We start from the raw sequence: 18,994 nt of genomic DNA, 5'->3' as shown, positions 1-18,994 counted from the left end.
CCGTTCCTCTTGCCGCCTTCTGCATGTTGTAGTTGTGACATTTCATCACTTCCGTTTGTAGTCATTCTTCATAAATTGTAGTTCTCTTGCTGTTTGATTCTCAATTTGTAAAATAAAAGCCTGTTATCTTTTATCCTCATGTCGTGTCCATTATCTTGTACTTGACCCTCATAGGTATTCGTAAGAGTACGGACCAGCCAAGATGAGCTCAGCAGGTAATGAGATCAGCACCGAAGCTATGGAAGCTAGCATTACCATTCATTAGGCTTTAGTTAATCAGGGAACAGTACTTGGGCAGCGTGAGGAGCTGTTCCGTAGCCTCATTAGCAGCAATAGTGCGTTGTTTAACCAACTCTCCCAACTCACAGAGAAGGTCACTCAACTTGCATTTCAGCCTTTGGCTCCTGTTTCTGCTATGGTAGCACATTCGGTAGGAAACAGTATCGCAGTTAACACTAGTACCATTGTCATGATTCCAAGTGATGAACCTCATGTACCAGTCCCTGAGCGTTACAGCAGGGACTTCAGCTGTTGTCAATCTTTTATGACCCAGCTTTCTCTAGTGTTTGATTTATAGTCTCATTTTTATGCTATGGATAGAGCCCGTATAGCCTATTCAATCAGTCTGTTGTCTGGCTCAGGTAGAGAATGGAGTACTGCTGTTTGGGAATGCCAAAGTGAGGTTTGCAGCTCCTATACTGCCTTTATCGCTGAGATGAAGAAGATTGTTGACCACCCAGTGCGAGGCAGAAGTGCCACAACGCCGCTACTGACCGTTACACCAAGGGTCTCGCAGCATGGCTAAATACTCTGTGGAGTTCCTCATGGTGACAGAAAAGACAGGGTGGAATGATGTGGCTCTCCAAGGCGTTTTCTACAAAGGACTCCAAGAGGCTCTGAAGGATGAACTGGCCTCATTGTCGCCCTATCCAAGTTATCTTCAGCCAAAGAGATGGTGGAAGTCATGATCCAGCAATTCTTCAGGCCCCACGGCATTCTTGCAGGCAGACATCATGTCAGATTGCCGCCCTCAGTTCACCTCTGAAGTCTAGAAATCCTTCTGTGCCACCTTGGAATCTTACTCCTGGTTTTCACCCACAATCTAATGGTCAAATTGAATGTATTAACCAGTGCCTAGAAGTTTTCCTCCACTGTCTGGTCTCTAAGACTCCTTCCTCCCGGAGTGCACAGCCACCCTGGATAGAATATGCTCACAACTCTCTGACTAATGCATCCTCTGAATTATCCCCTTTTCAGTGCTCCCTTGGCTACCAACCACCCTTGTTCTCCTCCCAAGAACAGGAAATCACCATTCCTTCCATCCAGGCCCTGGTCAAAAGGTGCAAAGTGACCTGGAAGGAGGCCCAAAGAGCCCTCCTGCGAGCATCCCAGCCCATCACACCAAGACAGCTCAGCACTCCATGAGTTTGTAGAGTGGTGACAAATTTTCCCTGGAGCTTACTGAATAGAAAAGACCAAAGAGATGGTGGTGACTTTCTCCAGCAAGCAGAGGGAGCTGGCTACAACAGCTGTCAGCACAATCCATAGGGTGAAGGTAGAGACAGTGAATGAATACAAATACCTGGGCACAATTTTTGATAATGCATTCAAATTTGTCTTCAACACTGAGGAGATCCTCAGAAAACGCCAGCAGTATCTACCGAGGAAACTGAACACTGTTAGTGTCAGCAGAAACATCCTAAGGACATTTTACCTTTCCTGCTGGTTTCACTTCATCAACTTGCAAAACAGGACCCACCTGCACTGTCAAGACCTGCTCTGAAATCATGGATTCCCACTCAGAGCACTTTGCACTCTGCATGAGCAGCAGAACCCATAGACAACCATCTCAGTTCACCTTTAAAGAATGTTTGTTTAATAAATCCACCTTTTCTAAAACCACTCAGTGTTTTGTGCTTCTGGGTCCAAACAAAGATAAAAATCGCAACTATCATGTTAAAGACCAAGTATATATCTAATCATTTTCACAGCAATGCCAAAAACATCCTAAAATACACCAAAACTCATAAAGTTTAACTTTGCCCTACTGAAGTAAATTGAAACAAAGACAACCTGAATGATAAAAATCTACGAACCTATGCTTCTGTAACTTCTCTAACTTCTGCAACTTGAAACAATACACTTTGAAATGGTTGACAGTAATGCAAGGTATGCTAATAGAACATTTAAAGGTTGAAAACATACAAAACCAGCAGAGTCCTTCAGGGGCCCCGTTCACAATAAAGTGCTTCTGTGGAATCTGGGCTGACCCTTCATCTACACACTTAGAGCTGAGTGTAGCCACATCTATGGCAGATATAGACAAACATGCATGCTTCTGAGACCACACTTTAATGACTATGCAGAGCTAGGGCTTCAAATAAACTGTTGGGCTTTGTGGTACCATCTGTCCTTGCTATTCCTGTATGCTCAGCTGAAGGCAAACAGGGCCTGCCCTGTTCTGGCCCAAGCTGAACCATGGCCTGGAAAAAGCAGTGTAGGTTTAGAGCAAAAAACTGAGAGTGGTACACTAAAAGGTCCTAGGGAGACGAAGCTTTCAAAATGTGATATCAAAAGACAAAGACCCCATATCAGACAATTATTATTGGGGCTGTTTGAGGTTTGCACAAATCTTAAAGTGTAACCCCCCTGATGGAGACGGATATTAATTTAATATACAACAGTAAAAATACTGGTATCTTACTGCAGCTGTAAGGTACTTGGTACCTTACCATAGCTGTAAGGTACTAGGTATCTTACAGCTACAGTTATTAAAAGGAGCACAAATACTGCAGAGCCACCCAAACTAAAGAACCGCGGAACACTCTGTGGTTATACACATCATACTTAATTTAATCATTTAATAAATAATGATTTTAATTCACAGTTTCTACCGTAAATCAACAGATGAGTTGAAAACTCATTGCAAACAGTTCTGTGAAAGATTCCAATCAATTACAACTTCTCTCGTCCCTAATATCTCAGGATCTGAGAGTCAGGAAGACCTGGCTGAGTGCGTACATCAGTGTCCATTTCATTTTTATCCAAGCCTTGCTAAATTACTGCCAGAAACTCCACATTTTAATTAGAATGCAGGCAGATGCGACAGCTCTGCTTTTTATACATTTAAAAATTCAATTTCAAAAAACAACAGATGCTAAAATATGTATAAATTATTTTTGGTCTATAAAATGGAAGAGATTAAAATGTAGCTTGTTAATGCATCAAAACTGTTTTTCCAGCATACACAAATACATAATAACAATATTACAGCATTAAACACTGTGAAATGGATTTCTGAAAATGAAATAATCAACAAGTTTTGCTTGTACTCTTGTACTTGAGTAAATGAATCCAGGCTATTGACTTATTACAAAGTACTTATAAAATATGCTTGTGCAAGTTGTCTAAAGTAATGCTAGTATTTGTCCCAACAACAGCTGAACTTTTCAGCAAGTCAGAACTGTTCCATAAAAGAAATGTGATGAACCTTTAGTCTATTTACTGCTTAATCATGTATTACTGCAGAGCATTGTGAATGTAGGACCTTGCTTAGGTTGGATTATTTAAATAATATATCAGTATTGGCATCTTTTTAAATAATACATTTCACAGCTTTACACAAGACAGCCACCTTAAATGAATTTTAACATATTGCTACCTGGCTGCCCATCAGATGACACTGCACTAAAAGTCTTGAAATAGGTGCCAGAAACATTTCATTTTACTGATTCCTAATTCCAACAGCAGTGCTGCGGCCTCATCCCACCTACAATAAATAGTCTGTTTTTGCTACCAAATAGTTCATAATTTGAACTTCCACTTCTATCTGATTACTTAAATTTTTAGAAAGTATCAGTTAAAAAAATCACAAGTCACTCCCTCAAGCCCCTTTACAAGTTCAGTGACTGTCCTAAGTAAAATATACATTTTAAATCAAGTATCTATGTTCTATAAAAATTCAATATCCACGTGTTTGTCTTAGCTGATAGAAAACTTTCGGGAGCCGCAAAAAACTGTAATTATTTTAAGTAAACTTCTACATTGCCCAAGGTTGTCTGACCAACAAGTCCTCCAACTCATACGACCACACAGGTTTTATGTAACGTGCACCGGAATACGACCCATGAGAGCGTATTTACGTTAGCGCCCCTACGGGGAAAAGGAACGCATTACGGGATTTAATTTGCGAAACGGCTTTTTCCTCACTTTCGCAACACGGGTTTAGGGTTGTCGCTGTCGCCATAGATATATACAAAAGTTTGTTCATGGTGACGTTTCAGCTGTGACACCAGAGTGTCGATATTTACTCAACCGCTAGAGGTCGCTTAACGTCAAAATGTAACACTCGGTCGTAATACGGGCGTGTACAGATGACCTATGTGGTCGTTTTTTCTATGAGGACAGGCTCTGTCTGACATTTATCCAAAAAGGTAAAAAGGTGCATTTTGTGGACCGGAGAACAGCAGACAATCATGGGTCCCATTGACTACTGGCCTTTGTAATAATGAACGGTTTTTAACACCTTTATAATGCACTCTGCTGTGTGGTCATTTTAACTTGCCATAGGTTTTATTTTTATCTTTGTATCTTATTGCATTTTAATTGATTACTATTATTGTTGTTGTTCCTGTTGTGTATTTTATTGTTGCATATCGCATTTTATTGTGTTTGTTTGTTTGTCGTTTTTGCTGCTGGCTGCACCAAAAATTGCCCCAGTAAAGATTTCTTGACTTGATTTGACTAGACTTAAAATTACAAGAGACCTGGGGAAATCAATACAGATGAGACTTGGGCAACATTGACATGCTTCTGTCTAAATCTGAATGAAAGTGTCTTAACTCACATCTAGATTTATATTAACATAGGACACACTTGAAACGATTGTGAGTATTTAGGCCATTTCATGGTACTTTAAATTTGAATCTTCAGAAAGACAGAAGAGAGAGAGAGAAACACAAACAGAATTCAGTTCAGCTGTTGACACACATCAGTTAAATAACAACAGCATTAACATGACATTTCCAGTAATGACCTAAATCCTTCTAAATGGAGCCCTTCCCCCTCTGCAGATAATCTCTGACCCACTGCTCAACACTTGTAACAGAATTAAAGACCTACAACTACCACTGATAAAGATTCGCAAGTCTCTGCTCATCATTGATAGTATTATTCTTTTCAAATGTCATCAATTGTCGGAAATAATGCTAAAATGCTCATTTGTCTTTAATTTGTGATATAATCCCTGCGAAGAACTATAATAGTGAAACAGTTTAAATTTTTATAAGCTGAGAGTTTTTGTGAACAAATGTACTCTGAGAGACATGCAGACATTTTGATCAGTGACAGTGGCCCTTACTGCCCCCTCATGTGATCTAACCCAAATCAGTCAGAAGAAACTGTTTATTAATGTACTTACCATCACCAACACTATGTATTTGTCACAATGTAAGATGTAGTACATGGTATAACCTTGGTATATATTTCGTGTATATAGACTACCGGGTTCTCCAGCTTCCTCCCACAGTACGAAGACTGCTGAGGTTAATTGATGATTCCAAATTGTCTGTACGTGTGAATGTGAGTGTGTTATGTTATCTGTTTCTATGTGTAGCAGCTGTCCAGGGTGAACCCTGCTATCACCCTAAGTCAGCTTGGATAGACTCCAGGCTCTATGCAGCACGACTGAGGATTAAGTGGTGTGTAGATAATGGATGGATCGACTGATTTAGCCATCTGTCAAGGAAAAAGTCGGTCTACTGTGGTTGTCTAGATACCTGAAGTTGTGACAACTTAATTTGTTCTGACAACAGAAATTTGAATGAAAATATGAGGGCAAAGTTGAAACTGAGCTAATAATGCAAATTAGGCTATTAAGTAGAGTAACACTGCTACTAAGGCCCTTTCAAGTTCCCTTAAAACTTTGGTTACCCTTCCATTACAAGCCACATACTCCATTCAGGATTTGGCGCTCCAACAGTGTACTGACTAATCCACACCTAAAATTTATGCTGACAAGCAAGAATAACACAATTTGTCCTGTGTATCTTTCCTGATGGTTGCTTACCAAACATTACAGTGACCTCATGCTCTCAAGCCCATTGGCCCATGTGAAAAGGAAAAAAAAAGAAAATGACTGATTGCATACATTACTTGTGCAACTCCTGGAGAGCAAGCTCATTTTGCATGACTGCTTACAGCAATATGCAAACAGGTTTTATGTAGTGACACAAGAATGCACAAAATTGTTAGCTTGAAATAAAACAAAAACAATTAACTTGAAGAGACTCATGAATAAAGCCAAAGCTATCAGATACAACATTTACACCAAACTGGTTGCAGTTTCAGTGATAGGGATGGACTGTGAGAAATTTATCAGTGTGCCTCATCCCAGAGTATTGTGGAAATATGGTATGCTGTATCTTAATGCCTAAGGAGGTTAGTGGCACGTCTGTAACTTTGACATCAAAGTGATATAAATTAATACATAACAAAGAAAGAATAAACAAAGAAAAAATCATTTATTGTGAGGCTCAGATATTCTTCAACATTACTGCCACAAGATTTAAGATTTACAGACAAATTGCTTTTCATTTAAACCTAATTTGATAAATGTTGTATTGATTTGCAGTGTATTAACCACATGCTCACGTGTCAACATTTGTGTATATTATAGTGTCACACAAACAGTACATGTCACAGAAATGAAAGTGACATTTACGAACATACAAGTTGTTGAAAGTTGTTGTTAGACAAGTGTCAGTATCAAACCTTGGGCCACAAATCCTTTAAGTTTGTTATTCATGTAAATTCTGAACCAGCTGGAAAGACTTATGAACAGAGCAGCACAATGCTACCCATAATATCATTGACAGCCTAAGAAACAATTGACATAGGACTGAGTCTGATATGAGATTTCCAGACTGCAGAAATGGCACCTGTTAGAAAGTGCATTTCAGATCTGTGGAATACCCTACAGATATCTTCAAGTGCAATGCTGCACTATACTGCACTTCTTGGTATAAACAACCACTCATGGACTGTAAAGCTTCACCCTTTTTTTCAACTGTGAAAACAAATTCAGACTTTAGTGTAGGGTGACCATACGTCCTCTTTTGCCCGGACATGTCCTCTTTTGAGAGGCTGTCCGGCCTGTCCGGCCGGCGTTTATAAAGTCCTTCAAATGTCCGGGTTTTTGATCTTGCCTAGCTTGAGCGCGTCACAGACCAGTGTATTTATCATTCACGTTGAATGGTTCCTTTGGAAACACGCTCTGAGAGGCGGAGTTTGAGCCGAGGCGCTTCACACTCACTCACTCCTCGCAGGCTGACGGGCAGGTAGGCACACTGCGAGAGAGCACTCGAACCGAAAGAAAATACCGAAACGCAAATGTCATTTCACTGATGAAATGTGAAAAAAGTACCCCTGTTTTTGTCCGGGTCGTGTCAAATGGGAGGCAGAATGTACAGTCTGCAAAGCTGGGACTTATGTCTCTGTAGCTAATAAGAAAAGGAAAAAGACCTCTCTTTTTTCTTTTTGTTTAATATTTTGAGGCATTATTTTTAAATTTAAATAATTGATAATTGGGACGTTATTTTGAAGAATGGTACTCTACCTCACTTTTCCTAACTAAGGTGTAAGTGTCAGACTTAAGAGAGATGATTATTTCTTATTTTGTTAAACATCTGAATACATGTGTTCCTACACAGCTTGAGTCAATAACTATTAAAGACTAGAGCATGCCATATTTGTATGTGACTGATTATATTGTTTAGGAGAATTGCTTTAAATTAATAAATATATTATTTATAAAGCAACTGTTTGTGAGTGTTTTGGACTATTTTTCTGTATATCCAGGTAAAGTGTTCTTTTCTGGGGAATTCAGAATATCTGTTTAACTGAGTTTGAAGCACAGAAAGCCCCCTGACCCATGGAAAACCCCTAAAAATGGGTTGGGGGGGGACTGAAAATTTTTCGCGAGCGAGCTGGAAGTGTGTCCTCTTTTCAGAGAAACAGAATATGGTCACCCTACTTTAGTGTTTTACAGTCGTGTGAACAAATTACTCTACCTTACAGTTTGACAAGAAGGATTAGTTTCCCACTCTTTGTTTTGATTCAAGCTGACCTACATGTCTCACCCCCTCCCCCTGTACACTGCGCTTCCCGGGGTGCCATATGGCCAAAGACGAGAAAAAGCCCCATTTCAGTACATCTGAAATGTCACATTGTTACAGAATAAATGAGGAACTGACAGTAATGTCCTGGTCACACCGCTTGTGACACTGACTTTCAAAGCATATTTTTAACCATTTTTCATCACACTTCAATTTTGGGAGCAGCTCTGTGCCACTGTCCAATAAACTGAGCTAATTTTGTAAACTAAATTGATGAAGTAAATGTGTGCAGTAAAGCAAATATTCAGTGGTAAGTCTGTCTAGGTGACTGTATACATAGGCGTCAGTTTAGGGGGGGACGGTGGGGATGTGTCCCCCCCACTTTTTGTCAGTGGTCATTTTGTCTCCAACACATTCAAATTCTTCACATGTAAGCCGTTGTAAACCCAGTTATTTTCAGCAGTATAGAAAATTCCGACGCTCCTGAACGCACCATCCGCACTCGGCCGAGAGTTGTACAGACATGCAGCACACTTTCGTGAGGTTAAAAAAAAAACGTGCAGATGCTAAATTTGCGCCCGTGCCAAGTGGAAGCTACGACCAGAGGCATACAGGGGCAAAATTTCGGCCCAGGAGAATTAGTACTATAGCGGCCCACAGACCCTTTTACCTGAATGTACCCATAGCTCAACAGGTTCGGCCTCTGCTTTTGGTGCGGTCGTTGTGAGTTCGAGCCCAGCTTGTAGTATTTTGCCACCGTTCTTCGACATTTTCTCAAAGTGCTGTGGTCTCCATCCCCCCCACTTTTAAAAACAAACTGACGCCCTTGACTGTATGGATCAGCCACAACATCAAAACTGCTGACAGGTGAAGTGAATGTCTGACCTGCACAACATCTTGCAACATCTAGATGGCCCTAGGAGTTATGCAAAGATCCTGTTGTTGGATTATTAACTCAGCATTCACTCCACTTCTCTTCTCCCTCTGTACCACGGGTCGCCAACACAGTGCCCACAGGCACCAGGGTGCCCGTAAGGACCACGTGAGTCGCCCGCAGGCTTGTTCTAAAATTAGCTCAAATAGTGACACTTATCAGTGAGCTGCATCTATTTATTTTATTTTATTTTTGCTATTCTTGTTTAAATCACACTTACATGTGAACTAGAAATGACAACATATTAATTAATTTTTTTTTAAAATGATTAATATAAATGAACTCTGACCTACTATAGTTCAAGGGTCATTATTATGCGCATGCCCAAAACGTAGCATTTGTGGAGCGGCAAAAACAAGATGATTGACCCCAAAAAAGAAGGCAGAAAAAAGAAAGAAAACCTATCAATTTCACAATGAATGGGAGGTATATTTTTTTTTTTACCAATGTGAAAGGAGCCTGCGTGTGTCTCATTTGCGGGACGACTGTAGCGACGGCAAAGCGACACAATGTGAAGAGACATTTCACAACTTGCCACACATGCTACCATGCTAACTACCCACCGGGCAGCGCACTACGAGCAGAAAAAGCTCGCGATTTAAAGGCAGCTTTGAACAAACAGCAATGTTTTTTCACGAGACCGGTGAAAAGTTCCCAAAAAGCACACGCTGGTGGAGAGCATGCAATGCCAGGCTTCCCACTAACTGACAAATATACAGATACCAGATTTGGTGTCCAGTTCAAAATGTGTCATTCATGATTTGTTAAATGTGTTTGTAAAATGTAACATTTGATAGCACAACTGTTAAGTGCATTTTTTTCTTAGGCTTGTACAGGGTTTTTGTTTAAAATATTCAAAATGCTGCGGAGGTACATTGTGATTTTCTTGGACTGTTGTAGAAGTGATCATTTGAAAATGTTCAATTTGAAAAACACTTGCACTTGAAAATTTAGAAATAAAGTGTTGCATATTGATATTAATCTATTTTCTATCTTATCATTGTTGTTATTTATTGTGAGAAATCATTAACATGATCAGTGTCTTCATACAGCTAAATACCATTAATTATTAATAATAACATATGGTCAAAGCTAAAGAAAATAGGCTATTTCAGAAGTGTGTATCAAACTGGTAGCTCTTTGCCTTAAAGGGGAAGTTCGGTTTTTTTCAACCTGGGGTCTGTTTCCATATGTAATTTCATACATGTGAGTGATGGAGAAATGAATTTTCGACATAGCTCCAGTATTTAGCCAGGCAGGCAGCTTAGCAGCTCAGCTAGCAGCTCGGCTAGCGAAAAGTATGGGTTATCGCGAGCTATCGTGTGATTTCGGAACGAGATTTGCTTTCTAGCGTCCTGAGATTTGGATACAGACCACAACAAAGAGCGATCGCCAGGTAATGTGGAGGTTTTTGTTCACTTCTCGTCTCTAGTATGTTGTGGGACACTCATTGAGACTATCTGAGCCGGTCAGTGTGGGGCAAAAAGCACGTTAGGGCACTGTTGCCAACTCCTCAGTAAGGAAAGTCGCTGTTGGCTGTCCTAAAAGTCCCTAGAAGTCGCTAAATGACGTCATCGTCTAATTTGCATATTTCCCAGTTTGCATGTAATTGTAATCAACGTTGTAGGAGAGAGGAATAACGCTGTGAAAGAGACCAAAAAGTGAGTATAAAACACCCAAAATATGTTTTTGTACTAGAGGCTAAATGCTGTGGTTTATTTTAGCATGAGAGTGAAGAAACATTTTCGTTTATATGGCTCCGTAAGTCTGGATGCGATCTGTAGTGACTGCGCATGCGCGATTCATCTGCCGTCTGGCCGCGGAGTGATGTGGGTCTCCCCCTCCCCTCACTGGGACTGCTGCGGGGTTACTGGACTGACAGCCTGTGCTCTGGGAGGGGGACAAGCTCACAGCAGCACCTGCTGCTCGTTGAGGACAGTATCTGCAGAATGAGCTGAGTTTTCCTGTCGGACTCTCCAAAACGGCAGAAAAAGTCGCTAGATTTGTCGCTAGTCGCTTTTGACAAAAAAACGTCGCTAGGAGCTTTGAAAAGTCACTAGATTTAGCGAGAAAGTCGCTAAGTTGGCAACACTGCGTTAGGACGGACTTTAACGCGGGGGGGCCAGCTGCCCCATACTTTTCGCTAGCCGAGCTGCTAGCTGAGCTGCTAAGCTGCCTGCCTGGCTAAATACTGGAGCTATGTCGAAAATTCATTTCTCCATCACTCACATGTATGAAATTACATATGGAAACAGACCCCAGGTTGAAAAAAAAACGAAGTTCCCCTTTAATCAGTATCCAGGAAGTAGCCCTTGGTTTCAAAAAGGTTGGTGATCCCTGCTCTATACCAACGACAGCACCTCCAAGCACCCAGCTGTTAAACTCCTGAAGTTTGCAGAAAACACAACAGTTGGGCTGATCCATGATGGAGATAAGTCTGCATATAGACAAGATGTTGAGCGGCTAGTGATTTGGAGCCTCGAGCTGAACACGCTCAAGATTGCGGAGATGATAGCAGACTTCAGGTCACTGCTCTCCCTCACTATCAGCAACAGCCCTGTGGAGCCTTCAAGCTCCTGGGAACTACAATCTCTCAAGACCTGAAGTGGGACACAAACATCCACTTCATCCTAAAAAAAGCTCATCAGGGGACGTATTTCCTGCAACAGCTGAGGACACACAGCCTGCCATGGCAGCTGTTGATTCAATTCTCCGCTATAGTCATCAAATCTGTCCTATGCACCTCTGTCACTGTGTGGTTTGAAGCAGTCACACTGTAGAACAGAAACAGACTGCAGCACACAGTACAGACTGCAGAAAACATCATTGGAGACCCCCTGCCCTCCATCCATGAACTGTACTCCACTAGAACCAGGAAGAGGGCAGTGAACATCATCAGAGACCCCACTCACTCTGGACATGAACTGTTCTCTCTCCTCCCTTCTGGTAGGTGCTACAGAGCCCTGTACACAAAAACCACCAGACATAAGAACAGTTTCTTCCCCACTGACATAACTCTAATAAACATCTGAGCCATTCCTCCACACCTGTACAATATACCAATTTATATGTACATTAGTTTTGCACTGGGAACAGTATTCTCTGATTTTTGACCACTGTACTATCACTTTGGAAAAAAATATTTTGCAGTAACTGTGTTTATATAATTTTTTATATGTGTAAATATCTGTATACAGGGCTCCAGACTAACTTTTTTTCCTAGGAGCACAGTGGCCCCTAACTTAAAATTTTAGGAGGACAAGCAGAAAATTTAGGGGCGCACACCAAAATCAAATTGCAAAGGAAACATGCCCATTTCCTCTCATTTTCACTGTATTACTGATAAACACTTGAACAATAAATGCAGAAACTATAATGTCTTCAATTCACATCTTATTGTGCAGCAATTGGCACAACATAACAAGCAAAGCACTCAGAGAGTGCAGTACTCCGCCAAGGCTGCTCAGTTGACATATAATTTTCAACGGATGAAATCTGTCATAAAAAAAGACCCTCTGCTGAGCACAGGCATGTGCTATGCATGCACACATTATGTATTTTTACTGAATCACGTGTAAATGGTCTGTTGATCAGTTCATAAATTTTGGCAAGCCTTTGTTTTGCGAGTGTTCAAATAACCGTTCCCTCCAGGCTTTTATTTTGAAGGCGTATTTTTAATGGTATGGGTTTTTTGTAATCATTCCAGCAACGAAGGAAGTGTTTATGTAAGAAGCGCTTACTTGACATGACGAAAACGTCGTGGAAAAGTCTGAAAATTCACATAAAGACGAAAGAAATCGGTTCCATGCTTTTGCTGTCTAGAAAAGGACATGTCTAAATGTATAAGCGCCTAGCTGGGATGGGGACAAGCTCCGATGGTGTTTCCTGAAGAAAGGAGTGAAGGACAGAAAGGTGAATTTGTGTTCAAAATAAGGCTGACAGCTGAACGTAAATAAATGCTTTGTGAAACAGGAGCTTCACCATCATTCGCCCCCCGCTCTCACACAAATTGGCCCACCTTCTTCTTCTGTTAGTGTTGGCTGACAAACCAGCTCATTTGTACATTACTGTCAGCTACTGGGCTGAAGTGTGGAGCATAAGTTTGTCAGCAACAAAAAATATTCAATGGTAATTTTAAAAAAATCGTCAAATTTACTGGCCACACATGGAGGTGAAAAATTTACTCGCACCGTCTCAAAGTTTAGTCGTAAAATGCGACCATTCAGTCACAGTCTGGCGCCCTGGCATATACTTTTTCAATTATTTATTTTTATTACTACTATCATTTTTTATTCTTTCTATTTTCTTATACATTTTTTCTTTCCTTTGCCGAGAGTGACACCAAATTCCTTGTATGTTGTGCATGTACTTGGCGATTAAAGCTGATTCTGATTCTGCTCATTTCATTTCTATGCATGGCAAAGATACCAATGCCATCCGGAATCCAAGCTCCCTAGATGCTAATCTGATAGAGCTGTCATGAGATGCACAAGAAGCCTGATCTACACAATATTAAGTTGATGGACTCACTGATGTCGCTGATTGGAGTATGCAAGAGATGGTCGTAGCCAATGAAACTTCACACACTGGTTTGTGAACTAACATTTTAAAGCTTCGAGTTTGGAATGTGGCCATCGCCCATTGATCTTTTGAAAGTGGGCATGACATATGAGTGGTGGATCAGACTGAAAACTCAAGGACACAGTGATAGAGTGGCTGCTTGTCTATCACAAACTATTCACAAAATGAGACCATGATTTACAAAATGATCCCAATGCTGTACTGAAGGAGACATGAAACTAGCGATTGAGACCATAAACTAATTAGAAAAATGTTTACTGAGGCATGAGATCAAGTGAGAGATGGAGTCATTTTCTCAAAGACTTCTATACAGTCAGGGTTTTTTGCAACCACAGGAGATGGCCCCTGCTGGTCATTAGAAAGAATACAGGGTTAGGGCACTTCCACATTGTCTTCTTTTTCAGACCCCAGGGATTTGTCCAGCTTTTATATACAGTATATTCTAAACTGCCCTGTAGCTGCCTCCTCAAGTGTAGCTGAAAATGCTATATTAGCATGGATTGTGCATCATCAAGTAATTACAAGTTATTACACTTTTATTACACTGTTTAAATCACAATAAGTCGGGTACTTCGAGAATTTGTTTCTTGAATTTAATTTGTACATACATATGCAAAGTTGATGAGAATGTCCATGACTATGATTGTGAATACAATTCAGGAAACGGATGAAAAACTTTGGCTCATACCTAGTATCTAGAAACAATCCCAGTAACATCATGAAAGTCATTAAACAAACAGTAGATAGCAAATTAGTTAGCCCTTACAAACGTTCCAGTCTTGCCATTCACATAACACCATATCAAGGCAACCACATAATTATGATTGTTGCTTGCACCGTTTCCCTTGAAACAGCTATGTATGCTGCACCACAACAGTTTTCTCACACCAGGCACTGAATCATACCTCCAGACCTTATCCAAAATGGATGGAAAGCTGAGACAAATCCAATATCCATAAAATTAAAACAATCTAAAATGGACCTGAAGACAATCAGGCCTAAACCTAACAGACACAAGAATAGTGAGCTAAAATGTGGTGGACCTGAGCAGGCCTACAGACACAGAGAATGGTAACACTAGCAAAGATGATGCAGGAGCAATCCACCAATGACTGATTAATTACATCCTACATTTATTTTATGGAATTACTCAGCATACCTCTTTGTAAAATCAGGGAACAGTAGGAATCCACTAAAGTGTTACCTGTTTATAAGTAATGTGGCAGTTAAAACCAGGTCATTGAGTAAAGAAAACTCACTCAAGTCACAATTCATGACACATGCTTTTTGAAGTTGGTAATTAATCATATTTTACTTTCTCCTCTGTTTTTTTTTTTTATAAACCATGTACAATAGGACATGGCTTGTTACCAGACATAGTTTGTTTGATGGTGAAACTGATGCAAGGTGCTGAGGATAGACAGGGGCACTGGAACATGCCAAGGATTAGAGATATTTATTGTTTCAGGTCACGGCGAGCTGCTGTCAGCAGTTTGTGTGAGCAGTGTGCAGGGAAAGCGCAGCAGGCTGATTCTGTCTAGTAGCCAAGTAGAGAACGTTAACCTTGGTGTGTTCATTCAAATATTGCCACATTAGTCATTCTGTAGTGTGCAACTTAAAGCCATAAATGCCCCAAGTGTATCAGGCTAAACAGCAATATTCCAAAACAAGCATATCCAGGTGTTTCCCTTATTTTCGTCTCAGCATTCTCATTTTGTTCCTGACTCTGAAGCAACAAGTTGTATTAAGACCAATTTAAAACAAACCAACATTAAACCATGTTTTTTCCCCTCAGTATGTGATACTTGAGGCCAGTCTGCGCGTATTTGCATTCTAGGTGTAGAAACATGGTGGTGGTGGGAGTCTAGTGATCACACAATCTGCTCATGTGCTCAGATAGTCTGGAGCCCAGAATTTCTACCAGTGCTGCTATCTATAAAAATATTCTGTTGTCATTTCAAAACAAGTAACAGATGTGCAGTGTAAATACCTAACCTGCACAAACTACAATGTGGTATGACCTGAGTATGGCACTGTAGTCAACGTGAGAATTGTCAGTCCATGATACCGGTTTTAGTGCCATCTTTGTCAATAGCACATCAGACTGCTCCAAACAAAGACGATTCTTGTAGAACAAATAATTTCTTGTATCCACTTATAAGTGGAGTAGGTCATGGACTTCCATTTATGTGAAATAGATAATCTACTTTGTCTATGCTTAAAGCATTGTGTACTTGTGAAAACAGTCTGGTTCCTGAAGGTGGCAGGCTAGGAATAATTGGATGGCAGCCTTTAGATGTAAAACTATGACATTATTTCATACTGAGGTCACATTAAATCTGTATCCAAACAGCTTAAAAATGCTAAATAAATAAATAAAATACACTGAACTGAGTTTGAGAAGGCAAAAATGTCCTCAGCAGAAATGCAGAAGGCAAACCAATCTACAAGCAGAATCCTGACAGAGGGGAATAAAATAGATATGTCTGACAGATGTGGTGAAGAAGGCCCACTTGTAACTACCAAAAAGGAGGGAAGAAAAAAAGACTTATCAGATGTGTTTTACTTTTAAATTGGGGGGGCAACAAACTAGCATGACTGTTGAATTTCATTTAAAAACAAACGAGAACCAACACCACACAGAACACCTACAGTCTGCCAGTTTGTTGATTGTGTGCAATTCATCATTTTACCTTCTATTAGTTGCTTTTATTGATGTAGTTACTCAATAATTTTAATATTTCAGCAAAGGTATCAATGCTATGCAGTTTCTCTTGAAAATATTAAAGATGCTGGTTGGAATTTTCAATGAAGAACAGAGTAAAACAACACCCCCGTTTCTTTTTTAGTTCCAATAGCTGGTTTGAGATATAATGGTGGTCAAGGTTTCTATGTGTACATTACTAATTTGGACTAGAGCTCAGATGAAAGAGTAAATTTGACAAACTGCACAAACAGAAATATCTGAAAAGGAAAAGTCTTCCGACGGACAGTCAGAATTTGAAAATGTGAATGGAACCGACCACACTCGTGTTTTGGCTGATACTAGGTCGTTACTATAATTACATTCCATTCTAACGTAAGGCCGTCGGTGCCGCTACGAAAACAACACACTATTAACACACTCCTGAGAAACAGCCCTCTTATCTTTCAATATGCTTACACTGTGTCAGAAAGTGTCAAAAAGTGTACTAATACATAATGAACACTGTACCTTTGGGAGACATCATGCAGTTCCAAGGCTTTTAATTTCAGTTCAAAACAATAATCCATGTTATCGGGTTTGTTTAAAGAATGAAAAAAGATACTGAAGTTAGCCGATCGTACCGTAACCACATATTAACAACTTAAAAACACGTTTTACTCGTTCACAACGTGAAAAAATAAAGTATCACAAAGTCGCATTTATCCTCAGTTTAAAGAAAAAATTAGAAAAAAATTAAAAAAATCGTGGCCTCAAACTGCAAAGCTACATTCAGCTGATATCCACCGCAGGAAAAGCCATCCAAGGGACGAAAAAATACCCTGAAGTGAAGATATGCACGTACTGCCGTTCTCTTATTCCACAAGTATGGATAAAATGCGTTGGTACTGATGAGTTTTCATTCGGCCGACTTATTCTCCACTGCAGGCGGAAGGCGGAGTCAAAATGTGCAGATTTACTGAGATATTATTTGCCCTGAACTCCGCCTGTCAGGCACCCCCACCCCCCACTGTAGAGTGCTGTTCCGCCAGGCTCCACCATGGCGCACAGAAGTGGGAATAAAATTTAAATAAAATTTAATAACGATGGACATAGCAACTGACTCCAAAAAATGAAACCTACTGGGAAGTGTCAAAAACTTGCAGTATTATTATGTCCGACAGGGTCTGGCTCCAAAAAGCTCTGACTCCGTAGACCCCACAGCAAAAACTACAACAGGATTTTTTTTTTTCACTTAGGACAATAACTGTCACCTCCTCTGCCTTCCCAGAACCAAACTCCAGAACTCCTTCCCTGAGCACCTGAGAGCTCCACAGGCAGTAGATGTTTTCAGAAAAGGCCTAAACGCCTTTCTTTTGAACAAAGCTTTTAATTAAAGGTGACCCTGAATGTTTCCTTTTTATTGTTATTTTATCTGATTGTTTTGTTTGATTACATGATTGTTTTGTTTTTATCCGTTTTCTATCTTAAATGTAGAACTTTGAGATTTTGCCTAAATGAAAAGTCCATTACAAATTAAATGTATTAAAAATGTATTAATTATTATTAACAATTTATTATTAACTTTAATGTGAATTAGCGATGCGTACCGAGCTAGCTGTTCAGTCGTAGCCTGATTAAAGTTAATTGTAGCAGCATTAAGTTAACAATGTTTGTGTTGTGTTAGTGTATTGTGGCACATTTAATTAATAAAACTGTCTGTGGAGATGCTTAATCACATTAATGTAATGTTTAGAAAACCTAAATATGATTAAAATTGTACCGTTAAGGTTCTCTGTTGTCAGTAGTCCGGAACATCTGCTGAGTCTCTGAAGTTAAACTGAATAAAACAATAAATCTACTCTCTCATCGTTAATGTTGTTTGATGACTGACTGACGTGTTGTAGTACTTCTTACTGCAGTGTAGACAAACCCTAACTCCCAGAACATGACCAAAGTAATGATTAGCAATAAAGTTATTACATTTAAATTTCAGTACAGATAAGCTGAAAAATAAAATCCTCTCCCCAAAGTGACTACAAGCCTTTCTGTCTTTCGGTGCATGGAAAACTATATGAAATAGGAAATCTTTCCAGGAACACTTTAAAATGAACCTCTGCTGTTGATACGTGATGTCTATCTTTATCTCAGTGTGTCATGTTCACGGTGAGGATCTTCTGAGTGAAGTCAACAGAAGGAAAACCTCATTTGGTTGTGAAGAAGGAGACTGAATAGACGACATCCTCAGTGAACCACGTTCAATTTAGGTTTCATCTACAGAAGCACAGACCAACTCTTTTGTAGTTTATTACTGTCTGTTCTTAGTATTTACAGGTTCTATTTTTAACCTTTAGCTTCATCTCTGATGTTGTAGCATAGTTACAATACAGAGAACATGTTGCTGTCCATTGCAGATATGCAGCATTAAAAGATAGATTGATAGACAGATAGACACAAAGATAGATCGAGAGACAGATAGACACAAAGATAGATAGATAGATAGATTTACACAATAATCAGCATGCAACTTTATTAATCCCACAGCGAGGAAATTTACAGTGTACAGCAGCAAATAGAACACTTGAATCAAAGAAAGAGTGCAGCACACAATGCACACAGTGCATATATATATTTTTTTTCTTCAAAAGAAGAAAAGAAAGCAGTATTTACAGCAAAATATTT

General features: G+C 39.8%; 1 protein-coding gene across 1 annotated transcript in view; it reads right to left on the bottom strand.

Annotated features, from left to right (window-relative positions):
• The window catches only part of pdzd2 (PDZ domain containing 2), a 44,246-nt gene extending 26,946 nt beyond the window's left edge, over positions 1-17,300 (bottom strand). Inside the window, exon 1 of the mRNA XM_051950673.1 lies at positions 16,844-17,300. The gene's annotated coding sequence lies outside the window, so the exon portion shown is untranslated. The remainder of the gene's footprint in view (positions 1-16,843) is intronic.
• Positions 17,301-18,994: the final 1,694 nt, after the last annotated feature.

The sequence above is a fragment of the Acanthochromis polyacanthus genome, chromosome 7, assembly GCF_021347895.1.
Source record: "Acanthochromis polyacanthus isolate Apoly-LR-REF ecotype Palm Island chromosome 7, KAUST_Apoly_ChrSc, whole genome shotgun sequence".
Classification (NCBI taxonomy): Eukaryota; Metazoa; Chordata; class Actinopteri; family Pomacentridae; genus Acanthochromis; species Acanthochromis polyacanthus.
This window is presented reverse-complemented; position numbering and strand designations above follow the sequence as displayed.